Source organism: Argopecten irradians, chromosome 14 (assembly GCF_041381155.1).
Source record: "Argopecten irradians isolate NY chromosome 14, Ai_NY, whole genome shotgun sequence".
Taxonomy (NCBI): domain Eukaryota; kingdom Metazoa; phylum Mollusca; class Bivalvia; order Pectinida; family Pectinidae; genus Argopecten; species Argopecten irradians.
In genome coordinates this window covers 20,068,290-20,080,953 of record NC_091147.1, presented here as the reverse complement: position 1 = coordinate 20,080,953, position 12,664 = coordinate 20,068,290, and the positions used below count along the sequence as shown (strand labels likewise).

The 12,664-nt window shown below is 38.0% G+C and overlaps 1 long non-coding RNA gene and 1 pseudogene across 2 annotated transcripts; both read left to right on the top strand.

Annotated features, from left to right (window-relative positions):
- Positions 1–820: 820 nt before the first annotated feature.
- LOC138306996 (uncharacterized) lies at positions 821–11,701 on the top strand. Of its 2 annotated transcripts, none has more exons than XR_011205938.1 (3): positions 821–926; positions 9,693–9,894; positions 11,341–11,701. It is a non-coding gene; the product is annotated as an uncharacterized lncRNA (long non-coding RNA). The 2 variants fall into 2 exon arrangements; XR_011205939.1 differs by lacking the exon at positions 11,341–11,701 and adding an exon at positions 10,365–10,529.
- LOC138308025 (uncharacterized) lies at positions 5,872–7,026 on the top strand (annotated as a pseudogene).
- Positions 11,702–12,664: the final 963 nt, after the last annotated feature.

The following is a 12,664-nucleotide window of genomic DNA, read 5'->3' as shown; positions in this document are numbered from 1 at the left end:
TGACAAGATGGCACATAGTGGCGTGAAACACTTGCCGGAATTCGACCCCGCTGACCCAAACACGTGTGCTCCAGAATGGGAACTGTACAAACGAGATTTCCTTGTGTATTTAGATGCAATAGGACTAGATGAAAAACCAGGAAAGAGAAAAGTTGGCATTTTATTGTCAAGTATGGGTCGCGAGGCGATCAGAATTTATGATTCGTTCGTATGGGCCGGAGCAATTGAGGCAGACGAAACAAACAACATTGCCACCGTACCAGCTGAGGATAGACACAAGTTACAGGACGTGTTCTCGAAGTTTGACCAGCATTTTGGCGTTCATTATTACCGTAACATTAAACGACAAGAATTCTTGAATACAAAACGTGATAACATGACAATAGTGGATTTCATTGCCGAACTTAAACTTAAGGCAGAGCGCTGTGAGTACGGAGATCAGAAAGTTAGTTTAATCTGCGATATGGTAATAAACGGTGTCCAAGACAGCAAATGTTCAGAGAAATTGATGGACAATCAAAACAGTCATATCTCTAGTCAATAAAACTATAAATAGTCAAATGCTAATAATTCATAATAATACTCAGTACAGTTATAGAAGTTTTAAGTAGCCTCATGAACTGTGCAGTGACTTTAAATGAAATTTGGGCTACATATTTCTATTTAGCTGTATCCTATCTATTTCATCCTGATCATTAATTTTTTGATTGTAAAGAAAGAGGATGCAATATACGATAATAGGTTCCGAATATTTTATCTAGCTCCGTGACTAATATTGTAATATCCATGCTTGTGTAACTCTCCAGTGAGAGAGGTAATAAAAGTTGTTGGACTGGAAGCCATCTTGTGTGGTGAATACATGACAATAGTTGCTTGGTAGTGTCAGAACACAGTTCTGATATATGTTACCAGTTTGCCATACATAGGTGGGTCTAATTTAGACACCATTGTTTTGGCAGAATGAAAATTTTCTCACTATGTATGCCTTATTGACATACCGTATTTTCCCTAATGAGGGCGCCGGGCGCGGGTAAATGGCCAAAGGGGGCGCCGTTATTTGAGACCATTTTTAGATTATTTTTCTGAAACAGACTATAGTCATCTTGCTTTTAGTTTCGTATTTTTCTGAAACTTACTATAACCAACTTACGTTTTGAAGTCAAGTAAGTGTTGAAATTACATAATTATGAAGAAATGTATGCACCAGAATTATCAAACATTGGTTAAATATGTCTGTTTCACGGAATTTTGGCATTTCATGCTAGCCTGTTTGTTTACCATGCGTACACAAAATGGCGGACGGTGCTTTCGATCGCTACTTTCGTTTTGTGGCAGATGGGAATTACCGACAAGAGCACACAATAAAATGCTTAGAAATGATAACATTCCTGTTATTTAGGAACCTTTATCATAGATATACAGTAAGTAATCATAAAACCTATATAGACATCGCTAAAATGTTGTTGCCAGTTATTCTTCATCCATACACGTGTGTGGGGCATTCAAGTGACACGTTTTATTTTGAATATGGCGTTCTCGCTATTTCTATGTGTAAACACTTGGCAAAGAGGTCCTAAGTTGTCCAATGCAACAAATTTAGTGCTTATAAAAGCTGATCGGATATCTGTTAAGCATCAGATTGATGTGAAACAGTATTTTTTTAGCGTCCACATGAGATAAATCGTCACAATCTGGCACAAAAATAGTATGAAATTAGTTGATTTTTTCAGCAAAAAACGTGGGGGCGCCCTTATTAGAGGAGGCGCTCTTAATTAATAGGGAAAAACCGGTAGGTGGGTTTAGTCTAGGCTAAACATCATTGTTTTGGCGTGTTTCCGGTATGTTTTCACATTATCACACTATGTACGGCGAGCTTCAGTAACAATTACATTTTGGTTGAGGCTTATGAAGATAAGCCAGGTTTAAATGTACAAATAAGTTGTTTTATCAACCTTACTATGTATCCCAATTAGTCTATAGCTTATTATCTATGGGTACAGTGTTATTGTGGTTCAAATCATATACTAATCCTAAATTTATAGTGACAGCCTTAATAGAGCAATCTGATTGGCCAAGCGATATAGGCGGGAGAGTCATTTTTCTCCCAGACTCAGTAACAGGATGATGTCATAACTTGATCTCTGAAGAAAATCTGTTATTTCAACTTGGAATTTTCACCAATCGATTCATCAATTTCTACAATCTACTTTCCATGGATTTTTACTCATATGAGCGTTTTCTGTGTGACTTTTAATACGAGGATTACGTTCTAATAGGAGAGTTTCACTTAACAAGGAATGACGATGTTTTCACAAACTTTAGTGTGTATATGATCAGTAGCCAGTGTCTTTCAAGGAAAGAGCTTTAAGGACAAACTTTCATAAATATGCTAATCTAAATCCTGTTATAGATTACAATCTATCAAACATCTTCTTAGGAAAGCTTAGTGTGTGTTAAGAGACGATATTTGGACAAAGTTTTCCTCAAGTTATTTTATCATGGCTACTCGTCATACAGAATCTAAGCCTAGTTCTAATTAAGTTCAAGGGACAATCCGTGGGATTCTTCGAATCCAAGTAATTGGACTATAAAGAAACTACGAGAAGAGCTGCTGAAGATTGGGATTATAGCGCCAGCAAGCGGCATTATAAAAGCCGTGCTAAAAACTATGTTCATTGAAAATGCACAGGCTCAGCGTAACTCGACACCGTTACGTAGATCTACATATATAGCGGATCGAACATCTCAACAAGAGACAAACAATGATAATATTGTTAATCAAGCAACAAACAGTACGGGGATTAATAGTTCGACTGTTATTTCGAGCGTACTACATTCTGCAGCGGAAGCTCCGTCTGCCAGTGCCAACGCACTTCGGGAAGGCGAGCGGAGTACTACAATAGTACCCGGGCAGCGTGCGCAATCTCAGGCGTAAGTGCCAGCGGTAAACAATATGGCGGCGCCCATTGACAATAGTGTGATACACGGCATGTTGTCATCGATGCAGTCTATGCAGCAGACAGTCATGGGCCTTCAACAGACAGTAATGACATTGATAAACAGTCGTGAAGATCAACAACGACCAAGTGATAACGAATCGTTCAATCTTTCGACAGCATACGCCGCCATGTGAGAGGGCAGTGTAAACGGAAACCCGGCGTCAACACAAACGATGCAAGGTGGGTACAAGTGCCTCATCTCGACATTATATCAGATCACAATAAAAAGAAGATCTTAGAAGGTAGATATGTAAATCTAGCATCTCTCTTGATCCCAAAATTTGACAGTGAGAGGTCAGAGGAGCACTTTAGGAAAGGGATAATCATCAATTTAAATGACCAGGAAGATGAAAGCCTGAACAAATCATTGACCATAGCTGAATTCATCACAGCTTTTGGGAAGTACAAGCGGACCATGTGCTCTAAATTTCCGGAAAGGAGGGCAGAATTGGACACATACGAGGCCCACATCATTGAAATTTCAAACATTTATGGACCAAAGTTCTATGACTATCATTGTAAGTTCGCACTGAAGGCGGCCACAGCCCTTAGGGACAGGACTGAGTCTAGTCATAGGAAATTCTAAAGTTAACAATGTCAAATGACCGCGCACTCTACTTCGTTCTGTCCCCAGCAAAGGAATAGGAAACAGCAGAATCACAACAACGACATTGATAAAACACTGATAAATACGGACGGCCCAAGATCAGAATAGTGAAGATCAACATTTACGACCAAGTGATAACGAATCGTTCAATCTTTCGACAGCATACGCCGCCATGTGAGAGGGCAGTGTAAACGGAAACCCGGCGTCAACACAAACGATGCAAGGTGGGTACAAGTGCCTCATCTCGACATTATATCAGATCACAATAAAAAGAAGATCTTAGAAGGTAGATATGTAAATCTAGCATCTCTCTTGATCCCAAAATTTGACAGTGAGAGGTCAGAGGAGCACTTTAGGAAAGGGATAATCATCAATTTAAATGACCAGGAAGATGAACGCCTGAACAAATCATTGACCATAGCTGAATTCATCACAGCTTTTGGGAAGTACAAGCAGACCATGTGCTCTAAATTTCCGGAAATGAGGGCAGAATTGGACACATACGAGGCCCATATCATTGAAATTTCAAACATTTATGGACCAAAGTTCTATGACTATCATTGTAAGTTTCGCACTGAAGGCGGCCACAGCCCTTAGGGACAGCAACATTAAGGTTAACTGGTCAATGAAAGATCATGGACTACTGAGTCTAGTCATAGGAAATTCTAAAGTAAACACGTGTCAACTTTGTTTTATGACCTCGCACTCTACTTCGTTCTGGCCCCAGCAAAGGAATAGGAAACAGCAGAATCACAACAACAACGCAAAGTCAACACACACCAATCAAAGTGCGACCAAAGACACTGATAAATACGGACGGCCCAAGATCAGAATAGATGGTATGGAAGTCTGTAACAACTTTAATGATGGACGATGCCATTTTGAGTCGAACTGTCATTTTAAACATATTTGTTCGGTATGTAAGGCTACTAGTCATGGAGAAAGGGCATGCAGAAAAAATAAGGGACGCATTGAAAGTGACAGCACATGACTCGTATCATTACCAACCTCCGATAGCATGGTCACTACTCCGATAAACATCGAAAGACTTAGAGAAGAATTAGCACAACATCCCGACCAGGATTTTGTTAGTTATTTGTGCGAGGGGCTCATTTATGGTTTCGATACCATGGTGACACAGACTGAATTGACAACTAAGGAGTGTAAAAATCTTCAATCTGCCATCAGGGATCCAGTGACAGTCAAAAAACTAATAAACAGCGAGATTCAAAAAGGTTTTCTTTGTGGTCCTTTTAAGAAGTTACCTTTTGAACAATACCGAGTCAGTCCAATAGGTGTAGCGTACGGGAAGTATTCAGGATAACCGCGTTTGATTGTAGACCTTTCATCACCCCATGATAATGACAGTCATCCAAGTGTAAATGACCTTATAAACAAAGAAGAATGTTCATTGTCTTATGTTCGTATTGACGATGCTATCGCGATAATCCAAAAATTAGGAAAAGACACAACTATGTGTAAGACCGACATTTCTGATGCTTTTAAACTGATACCAATACATCCATCACAAAGAACCGGGGAAGGACGGGCACAAGAATATGACTATATTGTTCCACATATTTGAAAGCCTCCGAATACCGATGGCTCTTCATAAGACTTGCGGACCTTCAACAGTGGTTGAGTACTTGGGTATAGTCCTAGATTCCCATAACATGGAGGCCAGGTTACCTGATGATAAACTTCGACGTGACACAGATATTCTAACATCTTTTCAGGACAGGCCATCGTGTACAAAAAGGGACCTTCTTCAATTGTTGGGCCATCTAAACTTTGCCAGTAAGGTCATTATACCGGGACGTAGCTTCGTATCGCACATTATTAATCTGTCGACTACAGTGAAAGCACTGCACCATCATGTTAAATTAAATCATGAATTTAGGGAAGACGTTAACATGTGGTTACTTTTCCTTAAACACTGGAATGGTATAGGGACATTTTATTATTCACTAGTGACATCAACTGAAGCTTTTAAGTTATATACAGATGCATCAGGAACCAGGGGTTTCGGAGGATTCCTCAATGGCCAGTGGTTCGCTCAATCATGGCCGCCACATCTACAAGATCTTGTCCAAACCACAGACGAGTTATCTATAGCTTTCAAAGAACTGTATCCTATAGTGGAAGCGGCCATGATATGGGGACATCGGTGGAAAGGCTTAAGGACATTGTTTATGTGTGATAATACAGCTACCGTGGCCATTTTACGTAAAGGTCGCTCAAAATCTTCCCATACTATGTCACTTATGAGACGCCTTACTATGTGTGCAGCTAGAAATATGTTTGTTATCTTAGCTGATCATGTACCAGGAAGATACAATTCCATTGCTGACTCTCTGTCTCGTTTACAGATGTACAGATTTCGCCAACTAGCTCCAGAGGCAGACTTAATTCCATGTCAAGTACCACATCCCCAGGATGTCCTTTGGTCCTCAGTGATGTCTTAGACAAGCTTTGGAAGAATTCCATCGCCCCAAGTACTACAACGGCCTACAATACTGCCTTCAGAACTTTCCTACAATTTCACCTGATGATGGGTATTATCGCAAGTGTGAATTTTAGCGAAATATCTGTGACAGAGGATATGCTGGTATGGTTTGTAGCACACTGTCACAATAGTGGTCTGTCATATTCTACTACTAAATTGTATTTGTGCGGAATTCGATTTATGTGCATAAGGAACAAAATTCCATATCCATGTGCTACAATTTAAGCCGAGTGCAAGCAGTTCTATCAGGTGTTAAACGTGCGAGTCATAAAGGAGGTAAACCGAGACACCCAGTCACATTTGAGGTTCTAAAGAAAGTATGCGGTTTTCTTAGAATTAACTCTACATCATTCGTTGATCTAATGCTAGAAACAGCATGCACAGTGGCTTTCTTCGGTTTCCTACGATGTGGAGAGTTTACAGTCACATCAGCTTTCAATTCAGAACACAATTTATGTGTGGGTGACATGACTATCGCGGATGACTGTGTGTTACTACATCTTAAGAAATCCAAGACTGACCCATTCCATGAAAGGGTAACATTGAAATTGTTTAAAACGGACCAAGTCGTTTGTCCATATTATATATGCTGTAGATATATGAAGGCTAGACTGCAACAAACACCGTCATTACATGACCCTCTGTTTGTCACAGACATTACAAGTGGACAACCTCTTAGTAGAACAGTGTTTATAAGTAGATTTAGACATGTGCTTGATTGTTTAGGTATAGACTCTGGAAGCTATAACGGCCATTCATTTCGTATTGGTGCTGCTACATCCGCGGCAGCAGCCCATATTGAAGATCATCTTATTAAAGATTTAGGAAGATGGTCATCAGATGCGTATTGTCGGTATATACGTACACCGCAATCTTCCATTAAAGACGCTCAAATTGCACTTACAAAAACCTAAACAGACAAAGATCAACATTTGATGCTAGTTAAGTAATATGTATATATATACAGGAATTAATACAACAGCTATGGTCATGTAAGGACGGCCTCCCATGTATGCGATATATTGCGTGTATGTTGTGCGAGGTGCATGTTTTGGGAGACTGCGCTATTTTCTTGTTGTGTCTTCTTGTATAGTGGAACTTTTGCCCTTTTTATAGTGCTATATCACTGAATCATGCCGCCTATTATACAGGGCCATAATCAGAAACGGCAGGTCCAAATAAGAATGACCCGAGAACGCTACAATCACTCACACTGCCTCAATGTATACAAGCTTTCGGGATATACAAAAACATTATGTATCAGACACATCCGCATCGTAAGGAGGAGTTGGACCTGTACGAAAGGGAGATCATAGATATGGCCAGCAGGTATAATGGAAAGGGATTCTATGAGTATCACAAACTGTTTGCAGCACAGGCAGCAGCACACTTGAAATACAATAACATTAAGTTGGATTGGTCTGTCAGAATAACAAATTGTTTTGTGCAATATTCGCGAACTACAGAGCAAATACTTGTGCAGTGTGTGACAGTTCACTGCACCAAACAAGTTTCTGTCCTCAAGCTGACCAGCACATGTAAATCAATCGCGCAACACAAAGGCTTCTAACAGTAGTACAGACATGTTAGGTCGTGCACGGGCGCTACATAATGGCAAAGAAATCTGCAATAATTACAACGCCAACCGTGGCTGTACTAGAAATAATTGTGGGAACATTAACGTGTGTTTGTTATGTAAAGGAGAACATCCACAGCAAAAGTGTAGCAAGGCATCAAAAAACTCCCAGGAGACGGGCCAAAACAAATAGTTTGTTTGGGTCCCGTCAACACTCAAAGACTGGAAAAGGAACTTGATAATCATCCGATAAACAATTTGTCTAATATCTCATCCAGGGGTTTATGCTTGGTTTTGACACAGGTCTACACACTTTACCCGCCTTACCATACCAATGTAAAAACTTGCTGTCTTCTACAAGGCAGCCAGAAACTACAGGGAACTTATTACAAATAGAAGTTTAGGAAGGTTTTGTGATCTATTTTCAGGATCAGTCCTGTGGATTTATCCGCCCCTCATGATGACGAGGCACATCCTAGCCTTAATGATTTAGTGGACAAGGAGGAGTTTTCTTTAACATATGTCACAATAGATCATGCCATTCACATTATCAAAAGGCGAGGCAAAGGCAGTTGGCTTTGTAAAAAGAATATTCAAGACTCGTTCAAACTAGTACCAATACACAAGGATCTATGGCCTTTTTACGGTATTCAATGGGACAATCAGTACTATTTCTATACAAGACTGGTGTTTGGAAGTCCCTCCAGCCCAAAAATATTTGACTCTTCATATTTTCTATTTCATTTCATCTTTCGTTTATGGAACAGACTATTCCTATCATTGACACTTCTTGAGTTACCTAGACACTACTTAGGACATGTGTACGTAATATTACGTCTTTCGTCAGAGGGTTTTTTAACCTCACGTGTGTTGGGACTGTGTTTGTTCATCATGGCGCCTAAACATAAGGCTACTTGTTATCACCCTTACGATGATAACACCCCGTCCAATTGGACTGTGAAAAAAATGTGTGAAAAACTCGCAAAAAAAGGGTATTGTCGTTAATCATGCATCAATTTCAAGAGTGGCATTACTGCAAATGTGTAAAGACCACCAATGGCGCACCTCCAGCTCAATAAACATCTTTTGAGTCGTTAAGAACTACGAGACAAAGAGTCAACACGTCAGATGTCAATCAGTATATATATATATTTATTTAGAAACAGTCAAAATCTAAATTGGCTGTCATGTCTGTTGGAGTGTGGAATGGGAAACACATTTATCTTCTTAAAATGGAAGTTTTGGCAAATTAGTGAAAGGATTAGCATTTGCTACTAAGGCAATGATCAATGCGAAAGAGGCAGATCATGACTCCTTCACCATTTGCCACTTAGGCAATGATAAATGCAAAACTGCCATATATCTCCTTAACTGAGTGCTACAAGGCATTGAATTAAATGTGTTTGGTCCATTTTGTTGGTACATTTGTATTTGATATAATCAAATTATTATGTATATTTACCATGTTCAATTTTAGGAAATTCATCCAGAATTACAAGATTTGTTTCATGTATTAGCTGGGTAAATTATAACACTAAGTTATAAGCAATTCATCTATTTATTACCTTTTTGACAACTAAAGCAATAAAACTAAAACAATACACAGATAGTGGGCTATTCAAAACGCCATTCGTCTGTGACGGTGATGCACTGATGAATTTCTTAGGAGATATTTAGTTTGATGTGTTGGCACACATCTGATTTACTCTGTGAATGAAGTTTTTAAAGGACATTAAGTGTAATCTTTTGTTAGAGATATTAGACTACAGACAGTGCTATTGGACTTTTGATTCAATTTCTTCATTTGTGTATTCACCTATTTTCATTACCATTTGTTCCAAATCAGGACTAGAAAGGGAACAGATTGCAATGAGTGTTACACATGCAAGTACTATATATAAACGTGGATGGCCCTAGAAAGTCGGAGCATCACACACATGAAACTACAGTGAATGTGGATGGCTCAAGGGAGACAATTATACAGTTATACATTTATTTTTACAGTTACTCTGCAGTACCTTGGCGACCCAAGATTTGGGGTGCAAATTTGCTCCATGGACATAAGTAGATGCATTACCACAGCAAAGACAGAGGAAAAGCTAGCTTTAAATATGTTGAAGTTTCTGGTGGCTCCAGATGAGATGTCGTCAAGTACAGTTTACGGCAATTAGCAATACAATACGAAGGCACTGGAGGAGAACAAAAGGTAAGCTTCAAGATGCAAGATTTAATACAAAATGTAATGCTCTCTTTTCTATGAATTCTTGCTTGGAAATAATTAAAAATGTTCACCTCATGTGAAATATCTTATAAAATATATTCATTTAAATAGAACATATTTTGCTGTAAAACCAATATATACATATTGTTATTTTGAAGCAGTATGAGATACCAGCTAGCGATATGTCTGTTCAATTTGTTTGTTTGATTATTTTAACGTCCTATCAACAGCCAGGGTCATGTAAGGACGGAATCCCATGTATGCAATGTGTAGCGTGTGTGAAGTGCGAGGTGCTTGTTTTGGGCGACTACGGTACGTTCGTGTTGTGACTTCTTGTACAGAGGAACTGTTGTCTGTTCAAGCCTCTGTTGGTAATATTGTGTAATTCACATGTCCTGTTTATAAACCATAATAAATCCATTTAATTCATACTGTTTTTTGTTTAATATTTTCAGCATTTCTGTTCGATGAATTCCCTGTTAAGTGCCGAAAGGAAATGGAAAAGGTTTGGGGCAAGTGGTCAAATCCATAAATGACAAACTGAGAAAGAGGAAGTGATTGTGGTGATTTCTGTGTGCTTGAAATTGAAAGGAGAACAATGAACACATGACATAATGAATGAATGTCTCCGATATATGGATACTGATTAAACATATAATGTACTGCCATGATATCTAGTATTTCATGTGGTGAGATATACTGTTGCACACATAATGTAGTATTTGTACTTGGATTTTCCCTATATTTTTTGGGATATTACACTAGCATAACATATCCCCAATAAATCAAATCTAAATTCAAGTCATCCATTTCATTACAATTTTAGATATGTAACATCGCAGTTGAGCTATCTGCTACCTTTTGCTACATACATTCTCATCAGCCATATGCTGTGCATGGTTCATTGCTTTTAATTATATATATATATATATATATATATGTCTAATTTGATTTGTTACAGATTGGAAATGCATGAATCCCAACTGAAATGTTTGAAATGCCACTGAAACATCAGTGGTAACATTCTAGATCTCCAGAGTTCCACTGAACTTCCACTAGAATTCCAATTTAAACATAGCTTAAGGACATCATTATCACCTCAACACACCTAATTGTTGCGGGTTTCATTTCAGGATGTGAAGCTTAGTGATGCTAAACTATACTTACTTCTTTTTCTTCTTCTTTTTCTCAAATGTTTTTAAATAGTCCATTATAGTTATGTAATAAATCAACAATGTGGTAGGGGCGATACTTATAATTACCCATAATTCTTGTTATATATTTATATATTTAATGACTTTAGTGCACATTTAATAAAAAAATGTATTTTGGATAGAAGGATGAGAAAAGAAAAATGTGCATGCATATTAACTGGACTATTGCCTTTATTAGAACTGGAGAGTGTATAAACCTTTATGCATTATATTTCAGGCGCAACCAAGGATCAGATTATGACAACAAATGGAGAATCGACAGTAACCAGCTGCAGGGATGGAGGATGGACAATCCAGTGATGAATTAGCTCAAGTAATACACGGCAGGTGCCTTATGCTATGGATGAAGACATGACAAAGAGTAAGTGGAAGAAGGCATACTTTGAAACTGAAGAAGTAAATAATGATTGGCTAAATGGAATACAGAGGACTCCACATAATCGAATAACGGTTATTTGAATATTTCGGTTATTTGCATAAAATTCTGAGGTCCCGATTTTTTCCTTCTCTATCTTTGTTTTTCAACTCCGTTTATTTGCATAGACTTTTACATGACCTCCAGTTATTTGAATAAAATATTTTGGAAATTCTAAAAATAAAATAGAATATTTTTCAATTTTGCAATATATTTTTAGCGAAATTCGCCGATATATGTTTCAAGATACTTCGCTTTTACTAGAAATCATCATGGTGACAGATTAACATTATCGTATGGCTTGTTATTTTATGCATGAATCTGCAAAGGTATTCGACGCTGTTACGATTTACATCAGCAGCGGTTGATCATAACTTTAGTATAATCACCGACTCAAACATCTAATTAAAGCATTTGCACTTTCAAATATGTTTATTTATTAACGTAACGTACCTTAGTTTGCGATCGTTTGGAGAAACCATGTACAACAATCGCCATTCATGAATAGTCTCGTTCATCCAGAGTCTTGTTGACTACGACAGACATGTTCGAATCAAGCGTTTCGTTGAACGAGACATAAAGCATGCAAAGTCGGCGTGCAATGACTATACCCCAAGTTTCGTACAGTATGTAGGATACAAAAGATACTTGCTACGTTGTTTCATTGCTACTTGAATATGCATTAATTTCTCAAATGTTATCAAGCTATTCGCCGTTTAGATCAACAATACAGAGAGAATTCTCAAAACACATTTTGGTCCAGTGAACGCATGGCTTCATCACCTGCCGCCATTTTCGAATTCATACACGTGTTAAAAACAACACTACTAGTTGATCGGCACTTTGAAGTTTAATCACGATCGGAAGTTCATTTTGCCAGGCAAATGTACGTAAATTTGTTTATTATTTAGGTTCAGAATTGTAGACACAAATTCAATCCTGTTTAGTTATTGCATTTGATATCGATCGTTTAGCTGTTTCTCAAATATTCACGTGTCGATCTAACGTAAACAAGAATCTAATATTGGAATAATTTTTTGTTATTAAACAATTAAAATCGGTTTACAACTTCAAAAATAATTACTTATTGTTCGTTTTAAGTGTAAATAATTTACATATTTATCAA